This window comes from Nyctibius grandis, chromosome 16, assembly GCF_013368605.1.
Source record: "Nyctibius grandis isolate bNycGra1 chromosome 16, bNycGra1.pri, whole genome shotgun sequence".
NCBI lineage: Eukaryota > Metazoa > Chordata > Aves > Nyctibiiformes > Nyctibiidae > Nyctibius > Nyctibius grandis.
Genome location: NC_090673.1, coordinates 1255053 through 1277067, shown reverse-complemented (window position 1 = coordinate 1277067; position 22015 = coordinate 1255053). Strand labels below are relative to the sequence as shown.

Sequence of the window (22015 nt, the reverse complement as noted above, 5' to 3'; positions counted from 1 at the left end):
CCTGGATCTTGAAGCCGTGCACAAGAATGTAGCAGATTTTTAAAAACAGCTTTTCTGAATAGAAAGACGGTAACTTATGGCAGCGTAACAAAAGATCTCTTTTGTCATTGCTTTGATGTAAAACACTTAAGTTCTTATACCTCAATCCACTGACGCTCTCTTTTTAAGAGAAAGAAATGCATTTTTGCAAAGGCTACATCAACAGACCTTGGGAAAATTGAGTTTGGAGAAAAAAATTGAATTCATTTTGTTTCGCTAAGCACTTTCCCATGTTTCAGATTTTGTACTGATAGATTGATGATATGATTTGGTTTAAAACCAGGTGGCCTCTTAGTTTCCATCTGTTGTGTCTATTGCTCTGTCTCTAGTGCGAAGCATTGCATAGCTGTGCAGGCATCTGTACCCTTGAGAGAAAGCTCTTTATGCCATCAGAAGTGCTCAGGGAGAGAGAATCTAGTTTTACAGTATCTTAAATGTGAGATGTATCAGAAACTTGAGCCCCTGGAAGGATCATGTTTATATTCACCCAGACTGAGTGCACTGAATTTATATTAGCTTCGTGTAAACAACTTTACAACAAAAACAAAACCTAGTGACATTTCCAGAAGAAACAGTTGAAATCTTACAAACCCACCTGAATATCCCACAACCATTTGCTGCAGTTTCTCGTCTCTCTGGATGCCAGAGGTGGCACTGCTTTAGGAAGAATGTTTTCCTAAAAGTAGGAGTTTTGATGGATAAACAACGCCATTTGAGCAAAGACCGGCTACGATTTTTCAGGTTCTGCAAAACAGACTTACTTTGGAGCTTAAACTATGTGAATGGGGTCTGCTGGAAAAAGTGACTTATTTGAACCCGAGTGTCTTGGGTAGCAGGTTCCCCGCAGCTCTGGTGTAGGTGTAGGTGTAGGTGTAGGTGTAGGTGTAGGTGTAGGTGTAGGTGATGCAATCAGTCGAGAGAGGAGATGCAGCAGCCGAGGGTCACGCTCCACGCGGGCTGCAGGCGTTTCTCTGCGAGTTGTATGTTCGTGAATGTCACGCACAGAGGGCAGAAAGCGGCTTCCCCCACTTCGCAGGGCATGGCAGTAACAGTGCTGTTGGGAAGGGCGTCGTGGTGCCCAACCATCTTCTCTAGACAGCTGAAGGAATCTGGAAACACATAAAGGCCAAGGCACAGGACTAACGGGATGAAACCGCCAGTCATGTCCCAAAGAACGGGGGTCCCCGCGTGCGAGGTTTCGTTCTGGGTGCCTGGGGTTAGTCCTAACGAACCGGGCTGACTTGGACTCCCTCGCACCCGCCTTTGCCATCCCAGCCGAGCTGGCAGCTGTAATCAGCTCCGCACTAACTGCTTACAGCAATTCAACTAGTCCTGCTTAGGGGGTTGATAAAAAAAAAAAAAGAGCAGTATTTTTATCTGGCAAAGGGCTGAGTAGAAATGAAGCTACACTGGGAAAAGGGGCTTTCGCTTGCATAGCTTGTTCTTTTGCTGAAGTGCTCTCAGTCAGGCTGCCATGAGCCCTTCCAGCCATGGCAGCACGAGGAGTTTCCCAGGCAGCAGCAAACACCCTCGGAGGGAGCCAGGCCGGGGAGTGCGGAAGTGGACAACGTAGGAGCAATCACATTGCTCACCAGATATGCTGCTCCCGCGCCCTGCACCCGGTTTAGACAATTAGAGGAGACTCGCTAGTTTCGCTTTTATTTATTGTGAAGTTCACTTTCGGGTTTTTTGTTCACTGGTAAAACTCCTGTTGAATTTCAAGTTCAAATTCAACTTAAACACCCTAACATTTGTCTTGAGCTGCAGAACACAGCAATTTTCCATCTGAAACGCTGAATGTATTTTAGAGCCGGACCCGTTCAGAGCCCTATTCCCGCAACAACGCCTCCGTGCTTCACCCTCGGCCTGTGGCCGCGGCTGTGGAATGCACCGGCTCTATCGGCGGTGCGGGACCCCGAGTCCCCTCCCGCAAAAGCCCCGGCGGAAGCAAAGCGAAGGACGCGGCGGCAGCTCCGCCGTTGTGCAACCGCTCTGCCTCGGCCGCCGCCGCCCCGCGGTTGCACAAGCGGCGGCGGAAGGAGCTGATCCCGGGATTGCGAGTCTGCAGCTAAAAACGGGAAACCCCGCGAGCGGGCGCCGGGTCGGTTTTCAGGGCGGGGGGAGCCGCGGGCATTTCTTCCGACACGCGGGGAAACCGTCGTTTTCCGGGGGCGGAAAGGCCGCGGCGGCGGTGGGAGGGCTCCGCTCACGCTCTGTTCCGCAGGGGCCGCCGGGCTTCGGCGCTGACGCGCGGCGGGACGTGGAAAAAAAAACACCGCACACCCCCCCGGCCCCGAGGAGCGGCAGCGGCGCAGGTAGGCGGCGGCGCGGGGCCGGCGGGCGGGGCGGGCCGGCAGGTGGGCAGAGCGCCGCGCGGCACCGCCCCGCCCCGCCGCGCGCTCCCGGCCCGCCCGGCCTGCGTGGCAGCCGCCGGGGCGCGCGCCCGAGCGGTGGCGGGCGGCGCGTGCGCGCGGGCGGCGAGCGCGCGCGGCGAAGTTGTGTGCGGGACGCGGCGCCGCTTGCTCGCTGCGGGGCTGAGGGGGCCGCAGCGGCCTGAACGCCCCCCCCCCTCTCCCCGCGCCCCCTCCGGGACGGGCCCCGGCTCTTCGCCGCCGCCTCGCCGGCCGCAGGTGAGCACGACAGGGCGCTGCGGCCGCCGAGGGCCGCGGCCGGGCCGCGCCGGGGGTGTGCCCGCCGCGGGGCCCTGCGCCGCGCCACCGCCGCCCCCCTCCGGGCCGCAGGTCGGGCGGGGGGGGGGGGGGGGGCGTGCGGCCGCGATGCCGGGGCCGCCGAGGGCGTGGGGCAGCCGTCCCGTCCCGGTGCGGCGTGCGGGCCGCGGCGCCTCGTGGCCTTCCGTCCTGGCGGAGCTGCCGCGCCTGCGGCCGCGGGGCCCACACGTGCCCCGGCGGGAGTGGGGAGCGGGCGGGAGCGTCCCCCGCGCTGAGGGGGCTGGCGGGCCGGCCCCGGCGCCTCTCGGGGGTGGTGTCTGGCAGCGTTCAGGTTTGAGCGAAGTTAAAACTATTCGAAAAATACGAATGTTGGTGTGGTTTGGTGCCGCTGTAGAGGTTCTGTGGAGGTGGGTTTTGGGGGGTTTGGGGTTTTTTTTACACTAAAAGCAGCAGTGCCCACACGCCCCGGCGGAGCGGGGCCCCTCCGAGCGCCGCTGCCCCACCGGAGCCCGGTGTGCGCTTCGCGGTAGTTTGTCCCCTCTCTGTGGGACTCGGGGAGCGCCGGGGGCCGGCGGAGAGAGCCCCGGGGTGTGCGGGAGGCTCTGGGCGCTGGCCTGAGACCCTCCCCGGCTGACCCCGGAGTTCCTGCAGCTCCTGGTGCTCCCCACCCGTCCCCTCCCGGGAGAGGAGCGTACCTGTTCCCGGGTGCTCTCTTTTGTGTTATCTCAAAAGGGAGGAACTCTGAGATAAACCAGCGCTCTAGGGATTACCACATTGCCTTCGAGAGAGCACATGTTGGAGCTGAACTATGAAATATCTTTTTTTTTTTTTTCCCCAGCATGTTATTCCCTCCAAAGTGTGATTTATGCTTGTTTAGAATAATGGTGGATTTCTGAGCTCCATCTGTTTGTCTGTCTGTTCGCACACACGGAATATTTCTGCCAATGGTGATTGCCTATGGCGTTATTGCAGTGTAAGTAGTTTGATAGGAAATATTGTAGCAATTAGAAGTCCAGTGATGCAAGTTCCTGACACATTATGGTTGTCTTGCTGTCATTTCTGTGTCTCCTTTAAAAGTTCAATTCTGTGAATCATTGTAAGCAACTGTTTAACTTCTGCAGCGTTGCTACAGTTTTCACATTTTGAGACATCTCTTGACATTGAGTCAAACTCTTTCCACGGTTATTTTTTTCCTGTCGACATTCTTTGTGACAGTCATGTTCTTTTAAGCAACAACAGAAAAAAAAATTAAAAAAGGAACAACTTCTAGATAAGAGTGTGGCTGCCCTGGTTTTCTACGGCTCTGTGCCTTAGAGACCTGAAAAAATGGGGGCTGAGAGGAACTTTTGTTATAGTGGAAAAAGAGCATCTTCTGTGGGAAGTGAGATTTCTGGACGGAGTGTGAGTGACTGTTGTCAGCCCAAAGGAACTTGTCAGAACAGAATCAACCTTTTGGTTTCTTAACATCTGTGATGTATAAAACACTTCTGCTTGTTTTGTTTTCCCTCCTTCCTCTGGAATTCTGTTTCTTGACAAATACATGTTTTACAAGAGAGGATGGATGCATAATTCGCATGTGAGTGTTAATATGCCTTTTCAGATGCTTTGGTATTCGTTTTGTTGGGAGAAAAGCAGGTGAAGATGAATAACTTGGACTCTAGGCCCACACTGGGAGACAGATTTTTTTTGTAGTACTTGCCTTCTATGATCCTACACAAAAAGTTTTATGTCAATGTATAGTACTTAAATGTACATGGAAAATATTGAGCCTACACTGCCTTTTCTCATTTCTCGTAATAATCAAGGCTGTACTAGAGAAAATAGTGGGAGATTCTGAGGTTTATCTTACAGCATGCTTTTTGGCTTTATTCAGACCTACCTGTTGGTCTGAAGGCCTCTTTCAGTTGCTTTAAAGAGGTTTTTGTGTACTGAATGATCTGTGAATGATTGTTTACTCAGAGTAGAATGAGTATTTTTTTTAATAAGGGGATAGGAGCCAGAAATAGCTGTGTGGGTGTGATGAAAGTGAGCATCAGTATGACCTATGGGGCTTGACTTTTGCTTTGTCCTAAATGAAAGCTGGGTTGGGATACACTCCTTACAGAAAATGAGTTTAATAGCCCAACTTGTGTTTTAGCTTTCGTCGTTTGAATTTGCTTTTCTTTGATGGTCTTGTTTATAGAAGAGGTTGTTCATGATGGTCTCTAGCCAGTGAGAGAAATAAATACATGGATTCTCACTTTAGAAGTTGGGCTCCTCTTTACCATTGAGTGAACACGTTTTTAATTGCGACTTCCTCAGTATTACTGCAATTCAACACTCATCTAGGTGAACAGTGGCTTTAATGCTCCGTATGGTTTGAGCACAGAATTATGATGAAGGAAGTAATAAATAGCCATTCTACCTGTGACACACACTCCTGCATTGGCTTGTAAACTCACTTAGCCAGTCGGTTTTACCTTTTCTGGGAATGATGGTGACTAATTCAGTGTACAGCTATCCAGGTGCTTGACCAGGTTGTTCGTAGGAAATTATGTGATATATGTCTTTGTATCCAGGATCCATGCAAGATGCAAGAAAAACATTCTTGCAATAATGAAAGCAAACACTAAATATTCATGCAGTTGAAATAAGAGTTCACAATTGCCTTGATACTGCTCATCACTGAAGACCCTGAAAATCTGGCTTTTGGCGAGAAAACAGTGACCCACTTGGCTGCTGGTTACAGGACGAGCGTGGCGGCAGAGGAAGCTCACGTGCGTCTGTGCCACGCTCTGTGGCCCGGCCAAAAGGGCCCTTTCTAGTATAAAATCATGTGGAAGTTAAAGTTTATCTAAAATGGACAGAACTAACACTTTGTCCTGTTAAAGCAGAGGCCCTGAAAATAGTTTCTTCTGCTACTAAGTCCTTTTAATGCTGTGTTTATCATACTTACCCTTCCCTTTGTAAAGCTTTTAGTACAAGCACATGCAAGTACTCAGCAAGTTCCTTGTGCTTCATCGGTAGATCTCTAAGCGCCCTAGAAGATAAAGCACAGTTTGTCTGAAAGTTGAGGACAAGAGAATCGGGAAGATTTGGTATGTCTCAACATCATGCAGAGTCCTAGATGGCTGAGCTAACAGCTTGGTGCTACCAAACTAGATGTTTTCCTTTGCGTTCTCTGTTTTCCTGTGCCAGGGCTGGCATTCTGAATATTGGTGAGTTGGCTGAGCTGAGGAAATTGGTGTCAAACTAGGGAACCAAAAGGGAAGGAGGGGAAAAAAAAAACCAACAGAAAAGTTTGATTAAATAAGAGAGTTGAACCACTCCACTCTCTGTGGTTGCTGACAGGGCAGTTTGTGTTTTCCCTGGCTCTGTCTTTGCCCTTTTCCCAGAGGGGAACTGGCCCAGCGAGGGATCAAAGGACTGCTGCAGCGGAGGGACGAGGATGTGCACCGGGGAGGGCAGGCTGGACCCCTCGGCCTGGTGCTTTTAAGGGAGCGGTAGTCTGTTGGCTGCAGAGCGTGTTGGATGGGATATAGTAGGTCTCTTCCACTTCTGAATTCTGTGTTTCACTGTAGAGCTGTGTCTAAAGTTAAAAGGAGGCAAAAAAAATAGTATCTAGGAGACAGAAGAAGAATGTATTCAAACTGAGAGGTAATGTTGGCCCAGATGATACTTTTCATTTTAAAGAAAAAAAAAAACAGAGCCAAAAAATTTGCATGCAAAATCTAGATTTAAAAACTGACTTCACAACCATAGTGGTTTTTTGCAGCAGGTTGAAATTGCTGCAGTGTTTCTAAATTACATAGAAAATTAAGCTGTATAAAACACTTGTTTAAAAATTTCTTACAGGTTTGGGAGTGTGTGCGCTTGGTTTTAAAGCCAGATTGGAACCTGTCATCTTTAGTTGGCTGAAATGTAGGACAGGGAGAACCGAGGTTCTGTGTAAGTGTGAGACAAAGTGGGCAGTGCTGGAGCTTGTAAGCTAAGTTTTGTTGAAAAGCAGAAAACCACAGGGAGTTATTTTTAATAGTGGTTCAGATGCAGTAGTCTGTAAAGCTGTCAAATCTTTCTATGGGTAGGTAGATCTTTTTCTATCTTGGCTTATTTTTTATATGCATATTGGATTGGATCAAGTTTACTTCAAGTTCTAACCTGTGCTAAGTATTTAAATGTCTGGAGTTGCTGCAAGCGCCATTGCTGTACGTATGTGAGAAGTCTCTTGGATCGTTCTTTAACATTTTAAAATATTTCAGGAAAAATATTTTATTAAATTAAAACAGTATGTTTAGCTTCCTGTGTTTAGTCATATGATACAGCTTATCACATGGCACGATGCAGTAAACTGCAAATAATTTTACGGTGTCAGTACAATTAAAGAAATTAAATTTCTAAAGTGTTTACTTCAGCTTGGTGCTGCTTTAAGTGTCTGCTATCATAGATTCCAGGCAGTGAACAGCTGTCTGTCACAGATGGGAGAGGAAAAAAACTTCCCCTTAGTGTCTTTGTCCTGGTTTTGTAGGGATAAAATTATAGAATCACTTTTCTGTTACATTTTGTTTCTGTTTGTGCCCAGCTGTGGCTGGTGATCAAGGCCATCAGCAGTTAAACCCAGGGCAGCTGCCCCAGGCTGGCCCAGGTGTGTGCTGGGACATTAACGCCAGGGTCACTATAAATGGGGAAGCTGCTGGGGAGGGGGCTCTTTGCCCTGCTCTCTTCTTCCTCATGCTCAACGGTTACTATCTCTGGAGGGACTTGCCACCACTCTATGAGCTAAGTATAATTTTATGTCTTTTGTATTAGCATTGATATTGGTTTTCTTATTTTATCAAAACTGTTTAAATTTCAACCCAGGAGTCTCCCTCCTTTTCCCAATTGCCTTTCTTGGTTGGGGAGGGGACACTGGGTGATAGAACAACTGGGTATTGTTTAGCCCTGGGTGCCGGCTAAACAGAGACAGCTTCACTTCTAAAAAGGTTTCTATACAAAACCAGTAGTAATGTAATACAGCCTTTTAGTCAAATTTGAGTTTCCTGGTACATGTTTAAGTGAACTGACAGCAGACTCTTATCTATTTGAAACCAAATGGTGTAAGTGAATGAGACTGTAGGAATTTCATACTCCAAAGCATTCTTGAAACCTCACAAATGCTTGTTTAGCAGTCAGAATGCATTATTTATTATGTCTCAAAAAAAAAGACTTGCAGGTAGTTTATGAATTACTTTAGAGTCTGCTGTGTTTCAGTAAGATGAGGTGGTAGTGTCTGTCCTTTTCTTGTACTGTGTTTTACACAACAAAATCAGGTAGATGAGAAACTGTCAAGGAAGCATGTAGCAAATCTGTGTTTTTAATAGAGTCCAGGTGTGATGGAGTCTGAAAAAGAGCAGGTGTGAAAGGCCTAATGGTTTTTGTTAGGGTGAGTTTTCTGCTAAGATCTCAAGATGGTGGAAATGGAGTTTGTGCAAACTTCGTTTTTAAGCTGTAACTTGGATATGCTGTTTTATTGTGTCCTGGTTTGGCTCAAACCAGGCCAAAGAGTCTTAGAGAACCCAAGGTCACTGCTTACATGTAAAGAGCTGAAGGGGGTTGTACCTGCAGGGAGGAGTGGACGGGGCAGGTGACCCAGGATTGACCGGCAAGGTATTCCATCCCATACATGTCATTCTCACTTTCCTGTTTATCACTAACCCGCTGCCTCCTGGAGGTGGGGCCCAGGAGGGAGGGGCCCTCCTGTCTCCCACTGATTGGTACCAGCTTTGCCAAATCTCCTGTTAAAAGCCTGCAGGTGTGATGGCAGTGGAGCTATTGCATTTTGCCCTCTGCCCGTGCTGGGTGGAGCTACTGCCTTTTCCCCTCTGCCTGTACTGGGGGGAGCAACTCTGCCTGAGGAGGATTTCCAAGCTCTTGATCTTGGTTTTGTACATATTTGTATATATTTGGTTATTTCTATTATTATTGTTATTATATTCTTTTTCATTATTATAGTTTATTAAAACTGTTTTAACTTTCCAACCCATAAGTCTCTCTCCCTTTTCCCTTTCCCTTTCCCTTGGCGGGGGGGAGAGGGTTAACAGAGAGCATCTGCCACATGGTTAATAGCTGGCCCAGCTTTAAACCGTGACAGATTCATTGGCGCCCAACGTGGGGCTCGAGAGAAGCTCCAACAGGTTACTCTGATAAGTTGAATCCTGGCTCTGGTGGGAGGAGACACAGAGAGCTCAGCTGAGAGAATATCACATTTCTTCCTTTGAGATTTATGAGGGGTTGGAAAGTTAAAACAGATAGTGAAGATGGTGATGTCATTTTTGAATGCTGTGTTATCTCATCTTTTTATGGAGTTTCTTTCACAGTTGAGTATTGCAATGATGCCTTACCTGCCGTGGGCACTGTGTTATTGCTTGCTTCTTATGAATGTTTACATGCAGTTTAGCAGTGGGCGCTGGTCGAAATGTATTGTTTTGGTATGGGGTTTGATACTGATTTATGCTGTGATAAACTGGGCAGTTAATATTCCGATCTCTTATCTCTATGACACAATGATGGGCAGCTTTAATCGCGAATCAGTAGCAGCAACTTCATCTGCACGCTCCAAGCGTCCTTTAGCTGATTCTGTTAATGATTACACTTCCAGTTTTACTTTGGGAAATAGCACCTTCTCCTTTTCTGCCAAGCTGATTCCACTAGATTTTGCGAAATTAGGATGGTGCTGTCTAGGTGGCATGTTTTTATTTTTGGTTGTCCTGAATGTGTTTCTGATGTGGGATAAGATTAAATATCGATGCAGGGACAGTTGTAGGTGTTATGCAGCCACCTCAGATCCTACAGTGTGTACTGCCGCTACAGCCACTAAACCCACTGAAACCTCAGCAGCCTGTACCACAGCTGCTACACCCCCCAAGATGGCCACTGCAGCTACTCAGACTCTCAGCACTCCCACGACAGCCACTGCATCTACTCAGACTCCAGCATCTATCGAATCTGTACCAATTGCTCCTGTAACCAGGAAGAAATACCAAAAGAAATCAGCTCGTGAAGTGAAGGATGATGACTCGGAGCCTTCTAAGGCAGAGCCATCATATGACCCAGGTGAGGGCCCTTCTCAGGCAGAGTTAGGGCCTGACACAGATGGGGGTTTCCTCGATCGTCCTTTTAAAGCAGACCCATCACAGAAGAAAGGCCCTTCTAAAGCAGAACTATCACAAGAGGACTCGGACGTAGAGATAACCTACCACTCCTTATCCCTGAAGGACCTGAGAAATATAAGGAAAGACTTCAGCCGTTATGACAGTGAACCTATTATTACCTGGTTGCTCCGATGCTGGGATAATGGGGCAGACAGCATGCAATTGGATGGCAGAGAAGCCAGACAGTTGGGATCCCTGTCCAGAGATGGTGGTATTGATAAAGCGCTCGCAAGAAAGTCAAACACTGTCAGTCTCTGGAGGCGACTCTTGTCAGCTGTAAAGAGCAGGTATCCCTATAAAGATGATGTTATGAGCCACCTAAGCAAATGGACCACTATAGAAAAAGGTATTAACTACCTTAGAGAACTGGCTGTGCAAGAGATCATTTATAGACACCCACGGGACATTGTAGATCCTGTAGATCCTGATGAAGTGGAATGCAACCGATCCATGTTCCGGAAGGTTGTGAAGAATGCTCCACCGACATATACCCATACATTGTCAATATTAGTATGGGGAGAAGATGCTATGGCACGATCTAGTGTGGGCGAAATGGCTAACTGTATGCGACAGTATGAAGATAGTATTTCTTCCCCACTGCAGGCACGCATCTCGGCTGTGGAAAAACTGACTAAGGAGAACAAGGACTCATTTAAACAACTGTCAGACAAACTGTCCATGATCGAGAATAAACTTGACTCTCTACCTACACAGGCGCGCGTTGCAGCTGTTAAGAGAAAACGTTCTCCTACAGGACCAGCTCAAAGGAAAAGGAACACATCACGAGGTATCCTGTGGTTTGCCCTGCGTGGTTATGGGGAGGACATGAGCAGATGGCATGGACAACCTACCAGTACCCTACAGGCACGAGTACGTGAGTTGCAAGCTAAAAGAAATACCAGAGAGAATTTTTCTAGGAGGATGGCTGCTCCAGTTACCAGTGAGCAGGACCCCAGTCAGGGGAGATGGGCCTCAAATCACTTTTTCCCAAGTGTGAATAGGAGAAATGAAGGTCCAGTCCCTGTGAGCAGCATGAATCCATTTCTTAATTAGGGGGGCCCTGCCTCCAGCCAGGTGGAGGAGAGGGACAACCGGATTTATTGGACTGTGTGGATTCGATGGCCTGGCACATTAAAACCACAAAGGTATCGAGCCCTGGTAGACACTGGTGCACAGTGCACCCTAATGCCATCGGATCATAAAGGGGCAGAATCTATCAGCATTTCAGGAGTAACAGGAGGATCTCAAGTGTTATCTGTATTGGAGGCCGAAGTGAGCCTAAGTAAAAATGAATGGAAAAAGCACCCCATTGTGACTGGCCCAGATGCTCCGTGCATCCTTGGCATAGACTACCTCAAGAGAGGGTATTTTAAGGACCCAAAAGGGTACAGATGGGCCTTTGGTATAGCAGCTGTAGAGACTGAGGACATTAAACAGCTGTCTACCTTGCCTGGCCTCTCAGAAGATCCTTCTGTTGTGGGGTTGCTGAAGGTTGAAGAACAACAGGTGCCAATTGCTACTACCACGGTGCACCGACGACAATATCGCACCAATCGAGACTCCCTGATCCCCATTCATAAACTGATTAGACAATTAGAAAATCAAGGAGTGATTACCAAGACTCGCTCACCCTTTAATAGTCCTATATGGCCAGTGCGAAAGTCTGATGGAGAATGGAGATTAACTGTGGACTATCGTGGCCTAAATGAAGTTACGCCACCGCTGAGTGCTGCTGTGCCAGACATGCTAGAACTTCAATACGAACTGGAGTCAAAGGCAGGCAAGTGGTACGCCACCATAGACATTGCTAATGCATTTTTCTCTATTCCTTTGGCACCAAAGTGCAGGCCACAGTTTGCTTTTACCTGGAGAGGTATCCAGTATACCTGGAATCGACTGCCCCAGGGGTGGAAACACAGTCCTACTATTTGCCATGGACTGATCCAGACTGCACTAGAAAAGGGTGGAGCTCCAGAACATTTGCAATACATTGATGACATCATTGTGTGGGGAGATACAGCAGCAGAAGTTTTTGACAAAGGGGAGAAAATAATCCAAATTCTTCTGAAAGCTGGTTTTGCCATAAAAAGAAGCAAGGTCAAGGGACCTGCCCGGGAGATCCAGTTTTTAGGGATTAAATGGCAAGATGGACATCGCCAGATCCCGATAGAGGTGATCAACAAAATAACAGCTATGTCCGCACCAACTAACAAAAAGGAAACACAAGCCTTCTTAGGCGTTGTGGGTTTCTGGAGAATGCATATTCCAGATTACAGCCAGATTGTACGCCCTCTTTATCAAGTGACCAGAAAGAAGAATGATTTTCAGTGGGGCCCTGAACAACGACAGGCTTTTGAACAGATTAAACAAGAGATTGTGCATGCAGTAGCCCTTGGACCAGTCCGTACGGGACAAGATGTTAAAAATGTGCTCTACACCTCAGCTGGGGACAATGGTCCTACCTGGAGCCTCTGGCAGAAAGTGCCAGGGGAGACTCGAGGTCGACCCCTAGGATTTTGGAGTCGAGGATACAAGGGCTCCGAGGCCAATTACACCCCAACTGAAAAAGAGATACTGGCAGCATATGAAGGAGTTAGAGCTGCTTCAGAGGTAATTGGTACTGAAGCACAACTTCTCCTAGCACCTCGACTACCAGTACTAGGCTGGATGTTCAAGGGTAAGGTTCCCACTACCCATCATGCAACTGATGCGACGTGGAGTAAATGGATTGCATTAATTACGCAGAGGGCTCGAATAGGAAACCCTAATCGCCCAGGAATCTTAGAAGTGATCATGGACTGGCCAGAAGGCAAAGACTTCGGAATGCCACCAGAAAAGGAGGTGACACGTGCTGAAGAAGCCCCACCATATAATGAACTACCAGAGGATGAGAAGCAGTATGCCCTGTTCACCGATGGATCCTGCCGTCTTGTAGGAAAGCATCGGAAGTGGAAAGCTGCTGTATGGAGTCCTATACGACGAGTCACAGAAGCCACAGAAGGACAAGGTGAATCAAGTCAATTTGCAGAAGTAAAAGCCATCCAGCTGGCTTTAGACATTGCTAAACGAGAAAAGTGGCCAAGGCTGTATCTTTATACTGACTCATGGATGGTGGCAAATGCCTTGTGGGGGTGGTTAAAGCAGTGGAAGCAAAGCAACTGGCAGCGCAAAGGGAAACCTATTTGGGCTGCTAAATTGTGGCAAGATATTGCTGCTCGGCTAGAGAAACTAGTCGTGAAGGCACGTCATGTAGATGCTCACGTACCTAAAAGTCGGGCAACTGAGGAACATCGAAACAACCAACAAGCGGATCAAGCTGCTAAAGTGTTCCAAATAGATTTGGACTGGGAACACAAAGGTGAACTATTTTTAGCTCGGTGGGCTCATGACACTTCAGGTCATCAAGGGAGAGATGCAACATACAGATGGGCTCGTGACCGAGGGGTGGACTTAACCATGGACTCTATTGCACAGGTTATCCATGATTGTGAAACATGCGCCGCAATTAAGCAAGCCAAACGGTTAAAACCTTTGTGGTATGGGGGACGGTGGTTGAAATATAAATATGGGGAGGCCTGGCAAATTGACTACATCACACTCCCTCAAACCCGCCAGGGTAAACGCTATGTGCTTACCATGGTGGAGGCGACCACCGGATGGTTGGAAACATACTCTGTGCCCCATGCCACTGCCCGGAACACTATTCTGGGCCTCGAAAAGCAAATCTTGTGGCGACATGGCACGCCAGAGAGAATTGAGTCGGACAATGGGACTCATTTCAAAAACAGTCTCACAGACAACTGGGCCAAAGAGCATGGCATTGAATGGGTATATCACATCCCCTATCATGCACCAGCCTCTGGGAAAATTGAACGGTATAATGGGCTGTTAAAAACTACCCTGAAAGCAATGGGGGGTGGAACCTTTAAAAACTGGGATAAACATCTGGCACAAGCTACCTGGTTAGTTAACACCAGGGGATCTATCAATCGAGCTGGCCCTGCTCAGTCGGACCTTCTACATACAGTAGAAGGAGATAAAGTCCCGGTGGTGCATGAAAGGAATCTATTGGGAAAAACTGTCTGGATTCTTCCTGTAACGGGCAAAGGTAAACCCATTCGTGGGATTGCTTTTGCTCAGGGACCTGGATGTACTTGGTGGGTGATGTTGCAAGATGGTGAAGTCCGATGTGTCCCTGAAGGTGATCTGATTCTGGGTGAGACTACTTAATTCTGAACTGTATGTTGTTACTGCATAAGTGTCTTTTAGGTTAAGACAGTGGTGATGAGACCGGAGCTAGCTTCATCAAGTGGCGTCCAGTAACCTCCTCGAGTCTGACATCTTTAACCTGCAACCCGTGGGCACGAACCATGACAAAAGAGAGACTGCTAGCCAGAAAGACTGCTGAGAGACTGCTAACCAGATGGAAACCCACAATCCTGAACCAAATGAACTTGATGGACTTTTCGCATAAAGATGAATCATAGACTAGTGATATGTATATATATATTTGAAAATGAAAAGGTACTGGTGATCTGAGTATGACATGAATGGTATGGAATAAGGGGTGGAATGTCCTGGTTTGGCTCAAACCAGGCCAAAGAGTCTTAGAGAACCCAAGGTCACTGCTTACATGTAAAGAGCTGAAGGGGGTTGTACCTGCAGGGAGGAGTGGACGGGGCAGGTGACCCAGGATTGACCGGCAAGGTATTCCATCCCATACATGTCATTCTCACTTTCCTGTTTATCACTAACCCGCTGCCTCCTGGAGGTGGGGCCCAGGAGGGAGGGGCCCTCCTGTCTCCCACTGATTGGTACCAGCTTTGCCAAATCTCCTGTTAAAAGCCTGCAGGTGTGATGGCAGTGGAGCTATTGCATTTTGCCCTCTGCCCGTGCTGGGTGGAGCTACTGCCTTTTCCCCTCTGCCTGTACTGGGGGGAGCAACTCTGCCTGAGGAGGATTTCCAAGCTCTTGATCTTGGTTTTGTACATATTTGTATATATTTGGTTATTTCTATTATTATTGTTATTATATTCTTTTTCATTATTATAGTTTATTAAAACTGTTTTAACTTTCCAACCCATAAGTCTCTCTCCCTTTTCCCTTTCCCTTTCCCTTGGCGGGGGGGAGAGGGTTAACAGAGAGCATCTGCCACATGGTTAATAGCTGGCCCAGCTTTAAACCGTGACATATTGTTCTGTGAGCTAGTACATCATGGCAATTATAAAACTTACTAAAATAGTTACAACATGTCTAATCACAAAATGCAGAAGATGGTAAGATTGTTCTGTTTGAATTAGAAAGTTGCTGCTGCTGGCATAAAGCTTTTCCCCTTATTGTTGTCTCCTCACTATCGTTTTTTTTTTTCTGGACTGTTAACAGGTATATTACAATCCCTAGGCACTTCTTAACATTTTTGTGTTTATTTGCTTTGAGTAACTTAAGTGTTCAGTTCTGGACTCCAACCTTAGTATATGCTTCACATGGTGAATTAAAAGTAGGTGCCAAGCCATCTCCTGCCTTTGGACAGAACCTTGGGTACCAACGCTGAGAGATTGATGCTTTTCCTTTTTAGAAAGGCAGTTTATTTTGTTGTTTTATTAAAGCATTAACTGGTTTTGGTCATAATTTCAAGCAGTTCTTGTTCTGAAGCTGTTGTGTTTCCTCTCTCAGAAGCTGGCAGGTGTAGTGGTCCACGCACCTTTAGTTCACCATGTCTTTAAAATGTGGGTGCTCCTCTGGACTGATCCATCTCAATATAGTCTGTGATACACTGCTTTGTGTTTTTTTAATCCAGTGGATGGATTATTTTTGTAACATCAGTTAGAAATTGTGTTGAAATGTTGTTTTTCCAAGCGTGGAGATGCTGCTGAGTCTGTTCCAGAAACCCCTTTTGGAAATGAGCCTTGTGGTTAGGGGGAAGAGCTGGCTCCTGGTCTTGTGTTGCCAGTGGCAGAATGACGTGTGGGAGCGCTCCCTGGCACACTTCAGGCAAAGCTGGTTGGGTGAGCTTAGAGCTCTTATAAACCAGCCTGAGTGAGGAATCGAGGGTAACAAACCCCAGTGTGGCAATGCTAGAGAAAAGGGCAGAGATTCCCCGTTGAGGAGGGGGGTGATAACGTCTTGCGCTGCCACAGCTATTTACGAAATGAATGGCTGTCAGCAGCCTGGCTGGTGCGTCCCCAGACATGCATTTCAGCAGTGCCAGGAGACAGCTGAGGGACCTTCCTGAGGAGGTCTCAGTGTCTCATTTCAACGCAGCATCCCACCTCTCGGGCCCGAAACATCCTTCGGTATTTGGTCTGGGTGGGATTCCCTAGGACGCTGTCCGTTTGGGGGACGCTTTCACCATCCCACTGCTCCGTGCGCTATATCCAAGTGAATCATAGTCGCCTCACCTAGTGCACTGGTATTTCAGGGGTCAAAAACCAAACTGATAAGCTGTGACCCCACACCCGTCCCAGCCTGCTGACGGAGCAGGTGTTGCTCCACGCCCTGGGGAAGGATTTGCAAGTCTTTCATTTTGCAGAGCTCAGTGACAGATACTGTTCTCCAGTTACTTTTGTCATTCGGTCACTGAGAAGCCCACTTGCCACAAGGCGGGAGGTATCCACCAGCCTGTTGAAAACTCACGGTGTGCACGAAGTGGAGCCTTAAGTCCATGCTGACAGGAAAAACGGGTGCTGGATAGTTGGGATTGCTGCCTCCGAGAGCCGGTGTGCTGGGAGGTGGCACAGCCCGAGCTGTTTCATCTGTACTTGCTGCTCGGTGGTGCTCGCTTCCAAGGCAGCCGCTGTCTCCTGGCTCAAGTGGTGCACGGTAATGTAAGTTCCAATTTTTCTTCTTTCCTTAGAGCCAACTGTCCTCTTCTACTTGGGAGAGTAACTTTTTTCTTAACCTAGAATCACTAGGAGATTAAACTGTGGAGTTGGAGATCAAAATTGCTGCAGGTGGTGCAATAATTGGGCAATGTTGACCTACAGGACAGATTGCAACTTCACAGGACATTCCATATGATTCCTTTCAGGAATTTCAGTTTCAGTCTCTGTCCTGTTCTTAACTTTGTGGACACTTGTCTCTGCTGTCCTGAAAAGGAGTGGGTTTTCTCCTTGTTGGAACATTTTGTTTCTTGGACAGCAACACTCTGAATGTCAAGCCTGTCTTGTAGAGTTTATGGTGGGTTCTGGTTCTCGGAGCATACGTATGTCATTGCAGTGAGGAGATGGGGAGAAAAGCTGTAGATATTTTAAGGCTCTTTTCATCCAAGAGTAGGGACTCAGGGTAGGATAGATATCAACAAAGATGGACACAGAAATTCTCTCCTTTCTCATTCATGGAAGTTCTGCTGTCATTCTTCCGTGCTGTCAGTATTTCCTTAGCGCTTCTGTCAGAGTTGTGCAAAACGTAAGTCTCAAAAATGTTAAACTGGAACAAAAAAAACCCAACAGCCTTGAAAAGGTTTTTACAAATATATGAATGTATTCCAGAGAAGCAAATAAGTCACAACTGTGTGTGTCTGTGTGCTACCCTTTAATCAGCTGGGAAATCTAAGTGGTGACTTTCAGCTGTCACTATATTAAGAACCAGTGCTGCCTTTTGTGGCAGTCTGTATATACTGAACTCAGTACTATGTAGTAAATATTCTTGCTGTGTTTTCATAATCATTCTACTTAGAGTAAGTGCTTCTTGGGTGGGTATTACAAATCTGTTAATCTTTATGGTATTTATAGGGTAATTTTTAACTCTCTTGAGCGCCTTACTTCCTTGCGGGTCAATTACTCAATTTATAACATTATGTCAGTTGTAAGAACTTTACCATCCAGGGGTAAACAGTGTTGGGTACGGTTCTTTACCTGTGTTTGCTCTTAGTTCTTCGTGTATTAAGGTATGCAATAACTTACTCTGACTTATTTATTGAGATTTCTTTTAGTCTCCCTGGTTTGTACTTTGAAGTGACTACAATGACTTATTGTAGCTTTTGTGCTTCATCACTAATGCAGGGAGAGGGAAAACTTGCAGCAGTTCTCCCTGAAGAAAAGCCTGTTAATCAAGTTGCAGCTACTTAGGTAAAAATTGCTGCAAATAGTGTTTAAATATTTTTGATTGTCTATTGATGAAACTGATTGCTTTAAGTCAAACATTTTGCTGTGTTGTGAGCACACAGCTCTCTCGGGGAGGGTTTGGCTCTGTAGTAGGGAGGGATGGCTGACTTGATTCTATGTTCTCACTGTAGTGAGAAAAATTGCTGGTGACTTGGAAGCCCTGGGTTTTGGGAACGTCCCTGGTTGCTCATGCTGCTGCTAGCTCTTGGAAACAGTAGAATGGTGGGAAACTTTCTGGAAGGTCTAAGGTAGTTAAGGCCAGAGGTGCTAAATAGTCTAGCGCTGAAGTCTCTTCCTTTTGTAACCTGTGAATGCTGAAGTGTAATCTACTGCCTTTTTTCTTTTATGCTTCTCTGTTGGATGTTTTCAAGATGAAGCTTCTGCTGCAAAGCAGCTTTCAGCACCTGGGATGGCTTTTTGAGGATCCAATACATCCCCAAAGGAGCCCGTGTTCTAGTTGCCCTTTTCTTTCTTCCCAGGGATAAACTATGATTCATTCTCATGGACAGACAGACCTTGCAGAATTTTTGGTATAACATACTGTGGATTGTCACTCCAAATGCAATGATTATTGTTTTCAAAGATTCAGCCAGGGTTATTTTTGGAGTTGGTTGCTTTGTAAGCACATCACACTATGCTGTTCCCGTTTTTGTCTTTTTTTTTCCATAAAACCCCTCAATATTCTGTTTACTTATGGATTAGAAGAATGTCAAAGAGGTAATGAAGGAAACAAGAACTTTATTTTCAGAATAGGAAGGTCGGGTGTTTACTGCCTCGGCATCATTCGTTGTGTCAATAACGAAGCAATGAAAAGCAGTATTTCAGCACTGCTTGGACCACCCTCTCCCAGTCACCTTATTCACAGCGAGGCACGCCTTTTGGAGTTTTGGGGTTTACATTTTCTTAAAGGCAGCCATGTCTGGGAGCTTTCTGCTGGTGTCTTCTCTCCTGCACAGCGTGGCTGTGGCACGGGTCTCTGAGGTGCCCTCCTGCCTCTTGTCAGCTTTATTTCAGAGTTCGTGGGACTTGGAGGAGAAGCTGGCAGTGTCTTTCCTCCGGCTGCTGTGTGAGAAGTTGGTCAGCTGGAAAACTTTAAGTGAAAGGGAAGGCTGGGTTGGCAGATGAGTGTTGTGTGTGTTCTTATACAACCTGTTTGTATGTGGTGCTCCAAAGGAAGTAAAGTTTGAAATGAATCATTCATCACGAGCCTTATCAGACTTTGCTGAAGTCGCATGTTATCTTTCTTATTGTTCATCTGAAACTGGGGACAGCTGAGTGCCAGCTTGCTCATTTTTTTTAGTGACATAGATGGCACTAATGAGTTTGATAAAAGCAGCTAGATGATGTGGAGAATATAGCAGCTCTTGGTTGTAGTGTGGGACCTCTGTCCGCTCACAGGAATGTGTGGCACTGAAATGGCTTTGTCGTTTTTATGGAAACCTTGCCCACATGCTCCTTTTTGCTTTCCAGATATCTGTAAATCCCTGCAGGATCCCGCTGATGTCACTGTGGTGATCCACCTCTGTTCTGTGATGCTCTCTAGGGGTTAAAGCAGAGTATGGAGTTAGGGCAGGTGTTTTGTCCCCCTCTTTGACTCCAGTCAAGTCTGGACACTTGATACAGCAGTTCATGTTATTTCCAAATAAAACAACTGTGAGATGGACCTCATTTTTAGGGCGAAGGAAAGACCAGGGCAGGGCCAGTCTTCTCCACTCTGCTGATTTCTTGTACCAGTATGGTGAGAAGCTGCTCAGTCTCTGGTCAATATATCGCTGTGGAGCTGGGAATGTCTGAAAGGCACCTTGTGGTATAGAGCAGAGATTTTCCAGACAAGAAACTGGAAGTGAAACTGTGGAGCTGTTGTCTTGGTAAGCAAAGCGTAGTTTTTCTAGCTCCCTCTGTTCTAACAGCGTAGTATTAGTCTGAGATCAATGTGGTGTCTTGGCAGTCAGGGGAGGCTGGGAAAGAAATGCAGGGTGGGCAGGGTAGAAGGTTTTTGTTTGCATGAGTAAGCGTATGGATTTTAATAACCTGATACTACTGAGTTTATGCTTCAGCATTGAAGCTTATTAGAATAATAGAAAATTGTTAACAAAGAGGGCAGAATATAGTGTGAAATGTGATTTGTCTGTTATAGAGAGCTTGCACATTTAGTTATAATTTTCTTGAAAGGTTAATTTGCAGTTTCTCTTCAGAACATTCTGTGCAGGCCTTTCTGTAGGAAAAAAAATTGGACCCAATTTAAATAGACAAGTCTTGTGAATCCCGAAAGAATTTGGGCATTTAGCCCAGGAAAGGGAGAGTTCTCTGCAAGAACTTCATTAACCCTGTCTGTCACCAAAATAAGTAATAGAAGTAGCTGTGCAGACTGTGTAAAGAACAGATCTCTTTTTGTTTTACCCCATAGCCTTGGTCTGCAAGGCACTGGGGAATGAATCTTGTTCTTTAAGGAAAACTGTGCCCGTCTGGGAAAGGCGATGGAGGCGTGTTACGTACGGCGATACAGAAGTGTGGATGTGAACTAAAGAGCTGCATGAATTTTTGGAAAACTGGTGCCGGTAGTTCCAAATACTCAGGAATGTGTAGGGAAGCCGATTATTTTATTCAGTATAGATAAGACACTTGATAGCAATATATGATAATACAGTCTTATTTAGCATATTTTGAGGTGGAAAAAATACAAATATGTTTCTAACGTGGCTATTTTTGCAAGTAGGAAAATGTTAAATCTTCTTACACAGGGAAGAGTTTCTGCTTCCGTTTGGCCGTGACTTGCAAGATCCGGATGCTGTGAAAGCTCTTCCTGCCCTGCCAGCATCTGGCTGCTTGGAAGTTTTGCGTAGGGTTTTATGAGGTGGCTTTGAAGTTGCCTTTGGATTTGAATTGTATGAGTCTTTAGATTGGCTGGGCTGCATAATTCTCAGCATCATTTCCTCTTACTTCTGATTATGAGAAGTGTAAACACTTCAAGCTGTTGTTCTGATGGTTTGAAGCTGAGTGAACATACATCTATATATATAATCTGTGTCTTCCTCTGTTCCTTTTCCCTGTGTTTGAGGCGGATATGTTGACTATTAACGAGTCAAATTAATGGCTCTAGAGAGAAACTGCACGAACAGAGTGGTTACAGCAGGTTTCATGGATTTTGAGCCCATCTGACATCTTGCTCTCTTACTTCGCTCTGCCTAAGCTTTCCGTAAACATTTGAGAAATTACAGCAGTATTTCAGAAGTATCTCGGTGAGATTTGCTTAATATTTGTCAAGTGTTTTGAAGTGTGCTAATTAAAAGGTATCTATCAGTGCTACGTGGTGGTGTTTCTAATCACATATGTATATATGTATTTATAGCAAACTTTGTTTGGATTTAAGGTCATATGTTTATTAAGCTTTCTGAGGACAGACTAGGCTGAACAGTTCCCACATTTGGGTTTTGGGGCTGTAGCAGCAGAGCTTATTTAATTTTTTTTTGTATTTTGGATGTTACTTCTGGTTTTGTCTTACTGACTTAACATGATCTGTTTGCTCATGCTCTTTTTTGAGGTGCTAGTTGTTCAAGGTGTCTGGGTAGGAACAAGCTGTGGAAGTAGTTTGGATTCTTAGTTGTCTGTGGTAGAAACTTATTTTAGGGATTGGCTTAAATTGGATGTTTTTGCCATAGGTTGGGAACAGTCAGGCTTCCTTACTGCTTGATTTTTGGCTCTTCTTTTTTACAAGGGCTCTTCAGATGTTGATTGAGAGTGAAACTGTATTTCACACGTAGATTGTCAGCTCGCTGGTGGTGCAAGTTTGCTTACTTATGTGCAAATACCTGATTGTTCCCTTGATGCGGAAGAGAGACCGTACAGCCAGCGTGATAATGAAGTTGACATTACTGGTGCAGACAGTGCGCGTTTCATAGCTGTATGTGGTGTTACTTACTTCAGTTATGATTTAATGATGTGAAAATGTCTGGCAGTTTCTGAACGTATACATTATGAATATATTTTCAGCCTGTATTTAATCTTTCCTTCATCAGAAGTGAATGAATTCCGAGAAGGA

General features: G+C 46.2%; 1 protein-coding gene across 4 annotated transcripts in view; it reads left to right on the top strand.

The window, feature by feature from the left end:
* Positions 1–2224: 2224 nt before the first annotated feature.
* NEK6 (NIMA related kinase 6) overlaps positions 2225–22015 on the top strand; it is a 62313-nt gene continuing 42522 nt past the window's right edge. For 2 of the 4 annotated variants that reach the window (XM_068413692.1, XM_068413693.1), the window contains exon 1: positions 2225–2354. The gene's annotated coding sequence lies outside the window, so the exon portion shown is untranslated. Of the gene's footprint in view, positions 2355–2523; positions 2670–22015 lie in introns of those variants that run through there. The other 2 variants (XM_068413691.1, XM_068413689.1) reach the window with 1 other exon arrangement.